A 6,280-nucleotide genomic window follows, 5' to 3' on the forward strand; every position below is an offset into this window, starting at 1 on the left:
GATAATGAATTATGTTAACAATAAATTACTGAGTGGTATGGTGTATGCTACGAGTGCTCAAAAGGTTTGGACAGACCTTAGGGAAACCTTTAATAAAGTGAATAGATCTAGAATTTTGTACCTTCATAGATCGATAGCCACCTTAACTCAAGATATCTCATCAGTTTCAGTCTATTTCTCAAAGTTGAAAGAATTGTAGGGAAAATTTGATGCCTTGACCTGGTTGTGGTTGTGAAGAGTCCAAAAAGTATGTTGAGCACTTTGAGTCTCAAAGACTTTTGCAGTTTCTAATGGGGTTGAATAAATCATATACTCAGTCTAGCAATCAGATTATGATGATGACACCAACTCCTTCGATTAACAAGGCATATGCTATGATAATATCTGAGGGAAGCAGGAGATCTTGACTCCTCCTACACATGTGTCTGAGATAAATGAGGGAATAGCCTTGTTTAGCAACAATGGAGGGTACATGGCTACTAATTCACCAAGTCCTAGCAATATTGCCATGTACAATAACATCGGAGGATCTTCCAGCTTAAGAAGTTCAGGACCTGTTTATAGGAACAAAAAGAACAACTTGTACTGTAACTATTGTCATTTCAAAGGGCACACCAGAGATACATGTTATAAGCTGATAGGATATCCAGCAAACTTTAAAGCTAAGAAGAAGATTTCCTCTATCAATTATGCTAGAGATAACCAATCTAACAATGATACCAACTCTGCTCCTATTAGTGTTGTTTTTGGTGCAAGTGTTAACTTGGCAAGAAATGTAGAACCTTGTCAAGGTCAGAATCAGAATATTCAAGCTGGACTAACAGGGATTCCACAATTCTCTCAGGAGCAGTACACTCAAATTCTGCAAATGCTTGGTAAAGGGAATGAGAATGGCAACTCATATGTGCCTGCAGGTATAGCAAATGCAGCTACTGCCACTAGTCAGGGTCTAATTAAGTGGATAGCAGATTCTAGAGCATCAAACCACATGGTTAACAACAAATAAATTTTGACTAAAAATAGCTTATGTGATAAATCTAAAAAGTGCAAAGTTCATCTATCTACTGGGGATTCAGTTACTGTCAATCACATAGGTTCTACCTATATTTTTCCTGGTCAAAAGATAACTAATGTGATGTATATACCTATATTCCAACACAATCTCTTGTCTGCGTCAAAGCTAACAAAATAAATAAATTGTACAACCTTATTCTTTCTTGACTTCTTCATTTTCAGGATCTCTTCAGTGGCAAAGTAAAGGAAATTGGTAGAGAGGACAGTGGTCTATATGTGTTCAACCATAATAGCAAGCTTCATGTGGATTCTGCTGTGACAACTGTTCCACGGTGTAATGCTTCAAAAGATTTCTCAAAGTCAGTTGCTGTAAATACAATAATTGGCATTAGAATAAGCGTAGACTTTTGGCATAAATGACTAGGCCATGTGCCACTTAGTACTGTGAAAAGGATGAAAGAGTTTCAGTATGTAGAACTTGATGAATCTGAAGGTCATTGTACTGTTTGTCCATTAGCTAAACAATCAAGACTGCCATTTTCTTTGAGTAATACTATCTCTAGTACTTACTTTCATACTATTCACGGAGATGTTTAGGGCCTTTACAAAATTCCTACACACGATAGTAAAAGGTACTTTCTAACTTTAGTAGATGATCACTGTCACACCTCCTTTTTCCTCCCCGTGAGGGGATATAAGGGAGTTTTTCCAATTTAATTGACAATCAAAACGAGATTATTTACATTAAATCAGAGTCGCCACTTGGGATAATTTATGGTGTCCCAAGTCACCGGTTTAAAATCTCAAATCGAAGAAGGTTGACTCTTATTTACGGTCCGGGTAAAGAATTCTGTTAACCCGGGAGAAGGTGTTAGGCACTCCCGAGTTTCATAGTTTTAGCACGGTCGCTTAACAATTTATACTTGGCTTAAATTATTTAATATCCTACATGCATTTTACCTTTACCGCTTTTTTTTTAAAAAAATCACTTGATTATTCGTAATTAAAGAATTGAGTTACGCGTACGTATACTCTTTTGTTTTGGAGCGTCAAAATCATGTCACGCGTACGTATTCATAATTAATAACGTTTATTTATATAAGAAAATTTTAGTTGAAGTTGCGCGAACGCATCCCTCGAGAGTCCTTTTTTTAGAGTTAAATTTGCAGTTATGTTACGCGAGCGTATACATAATCACAATACTAATCTAAATCGGGTCTAAAGCAAACTACGATCGTTCAAAATAACAAAAGAAATTTGCGGAGGCCATAAAAATTCAATTGATGGCACACCCTGATTTTAAAAGAGTTAGTATTAATTATCTGAGGGCCATGAGTTATTTAATAAAAATGGTAAATCTCAATTTCTAAAGAGTTAAAATTAATTAAGTGGGGGCCATGGGTTTTGGAATTTTATTCAACATGGCACACCTCATGCTATATGAACTAATTTTAGTTAACGGCCCATTAGCACCCATTTTTATTATTAAGAAAGTTTGATCGAGGTTGCGCGAACGCATACTCCAAATTGGTTTTTAGAATCGTAATTATGTCACGCGAACGTGTACACAATCATAATTGATTTGATTTGCTTAGGAGGCATAGCGCAACAACAGTAGCCCCTTGAACACCCGTTTGCAACAATACAACGTCTAACAATTTTATGCGTTGAGGACATATGCAACTCTTTCACCTATTAAAATGCCTACTAGAGTGCCCGCACACAGGTAATGACAGATCCTTTTACATATTAAAATGGATACTTACATAAGGAATGCTTTATTGGATATGTACTGTAAATGAAAACACTTATCACAAAATTTGATTGCAAGCTTTAAAATATTCCAACAAAAGCTTGAGGACAGTACTGTGATACTCCCTTTTATGACCAAAATATAGTTAAATGAACAAAGAATCATGTCTCCAAAACCATTTCCATGATCATTAAGACTAAAGACACAAATTAATTGGATACTATAATTTCATAAGGATGTTAACATGATCATTAGAACCTATGTGCGCCTAGCTTTGTTAAAATTCGAAACCCACCTCCACAATAGACTTTATAAACCCATACAAAACACAAGCTACTAATCAGGAAGTTTAGGATAGACAATAAATCCAAACGTCCGTTTCTATAACATTATACGTAGTCATTAACATCGTGACAAAATCAAAACCAAACGGAAACAGGACACACGCAACGATAGAGAACTCAACCAAACTAGTTGCTATTTGAAAACTGCAAGTCGTGATTAATGACACTCAAATTCAACATAGAAGCCCTAAAATCGCAAGTTCAAACTTATATTAAACTTGCCCCAAATAAATAAGCAAATCCACCAGAAGCTAAAGAAGAGGCAAGTAACCATAGTCACATGAATTTACAAACAAAAAATTAAACAACACAACTGATTACATTAGAATGAAGAGAAAATAACATAATGAACCTGTTGAGGAGTTACTTTAACAATCATTATCGACAGCTGTTCTAATACAAAATCTCATACAAACACAGTATCTATTTTAACCAAACTTGAAGCTAAAGTCATATATTGAGGAAATATACTGTTGTAGTCCCTGACAGTTCCAAGTTACCACATATTTAGCTACCGTAGCCTAAACACAAAATTATCTATTAATTCATGCTTGATCAAAAAAAAAAAAAATCAACAGTCCATAATTTAATTACAACATATTAACTTAGCCAATCTAACTAAAACAACTAAACTATACTGAATCAAATGGCCAAGAATATAAACACCATGTAAATAGACAACACAAGTTTGATGTCATATTTCAAACTCTCATTTTCATCTTTATTATGAAGCCTACATCCATCAGAATTCAAGAAACTGTACCTGGAAATAAAGGAAATATGGGGATGAATTTCAGCAGTAGCTAAACAGCAAGAACATCCCAGATGTTTAACCAGGAAACAATGAGTAACTCCGGATGAATCAATGTAACAGTAAATTTTTTTTTTTTGTATTTTTTCAGAATGTTCCTATCTATGAACTCTTTTTACTCTCTCTTCTCTATCTTTTACTCTATAACTCTCTATGAACTCAGTGTATTTTTCTGTGTCTCCGAATGTTCTTCTCCTCTCTGTCAGAATGTTCTTTTTCCCTTTGATTTCCTGCCCCCTTAAATGGGCATCTAATTAGTGCATTTTCCACTACAACTTATCCTTTCATTTTTTTAATCTCACTTAACTTAGTACTTTTAATTTAATTCAGTAGTGCCCTTTCTAAACCTTATCACTTATTAGCATCCACTTAATTCAATTATTGAGGTTCCCTTAGGTTAGACTACCCAAATTACCCCCATGACCCTGTTATTATTTCAGAAAATCACAATGGTCAAGTTGACCCAAGTAGGTGAACAAATTCTTTGGGCCTTCGTTGAAACTGGGTTAGAAATGAATCCCCAAATTAAGTTAACCAATCGATCCATGATAAAACAGAACAAAAAATCAATTTGAATGGTTTCAAACCAAAACCTAATTAAATTACTGACTTTAAAGCTAAACTAATGAACTAGAATTAACTAAAATATCAAGTCGAGACAAGACTAATTAACAATAAGATAAAAAAAATCAGAAATTCGAAAATCATGAATGACAATTATGCAAGGTGAACAAATAATATAACAAAATCAGAGATTAACGTTCTAAAAACTAGAAGACAAAACTGAAAGGCCAAAGAAACAATTACAAATGCAGAACTAATCGTAAAAAAAAAAAACCTAGGTTCAGAAACTAACACCAATCAACAATGCTAAAAAAAATATAAGAAAAGGGGTAAACGGATGGTAAAAACAAACACAGATAGCAAAAGAGAACGAATACTTACCAATATTAGCTTGAAACCAAACGCCGGATGTCCTGATTTCACGAAACTAATGATGACCACTTGTTTTTTGTCAAGAACAAACGAAAACCATCAATTTCGCGTGAATTAGCTTTCTAAATCATAAAAATGGAAACCTGGATCATGCATGCCATGGATTTAACGGAAATTAACTTTGGAGTTTAGGGATTTGAACTTTAGATCTAAAATTCGAGAGGTTTGGGCAAGATTCGAGGGAACGTAGTTATGAATTTGGAAAGAGGGGGTCGTGGTGGTTCTGGGGTGTAATTTTGGAAGGGATTGGACCACCGGAACCGTCGTGAGGCGATTTCCGGTGGGCGAAGGGCGGTGGCGTGAGGTGGCGTTATATTGGGTCTCTGAAGATATGGGGGGGGGAATGAAATGGGAAGGGCCGAGTTTGGGGGGGTTTGATATATTAAAACGTTTGATTTAATTAGGGCCGTTGGATGATTGGAATCCAACGGCTCTGATTAAATCATAAATGGAAACGGGGTCGTTTTGGTTTCAACTGGGGCGGTCCGAGTGTGGGAACGGGTCGGGTTGTGAGGAAGGCTTTGGACCGTTCGATCAGGCTGATTCAACGGTCCAGATTGAAACGCCTGAAACGGCATCGTTTGGTTGAGGCTGGAGACGGACCGAGTATGTACCTGGTTTTAGGTTAGACTGGGGTAAAAAATTGGTTTGGGCTTGGGGACTAAATTGGATTGGCCCAATTTCGATTTCCTTCTCTTTTATTTAATTCTTTTCCTTTTCTTTTCTTTCTTTTTCTTTCAAAATTTGAAATTAAAATTCTAATTAAATTATAAAAGACCTAAATTAGCTTAAAAATATTAATTAACTTTAAATAATACCTATCACAAATAATTAAACACCAAATTAAAAGAAAAATCACAAAATTTGACATTAAACACTAAAATGCAAAAATACGTTATTTTTTGTGAATTTTTCGTTTTTGTAAAACAACATTTTACTAAACTAACCAAAAAATTTAAAATCAAATCCTATGCGCAGTTGCTATATATTTTGTATTTTTTAATGCATTAATAAAATTAAATATGCACACAAAAATATGCAAACAATCAGGAAAATCGCATAGTAATTCCTAGAATAACACATAATTAAAGAAAAGACCTAATTTTGTGAATTCTTTTAGAGTAATTCGTGTGAGGCAAAAATCACGTGCTCACAGCTGCCCCTCTTTGCCCGGAAACACAAAGAGTTTGCGTGCAAAGATAAAGTGAGCGGATACGAGCGATCTTTGCCCGTTTGAATACTCCGTGGGAAGTCTTTTTTGAAATATTTGACCGAACCTCTGCTTCAAAGGTTTCCTACATATCCTTGGCTATAAAGGAATCAGGTCAATGTAGTTCGGAAAGTTTTGGTAGCTGGGACTAC

This window comes from Nicotiana sylvestris, chromosome 10, assembly GCF_000393655.2.
Source record: "Nicotiana sylvestris chromosome 10, ASM39365v2, whole genome shotgun sequence".
Taxonomy (NCBI): Eukaryota; Viridiplantae; Streptophyta; class Magnoliopsida; order Solanales; family Solanaceae; genus Nicotiana; species Nicotiana sylvestris.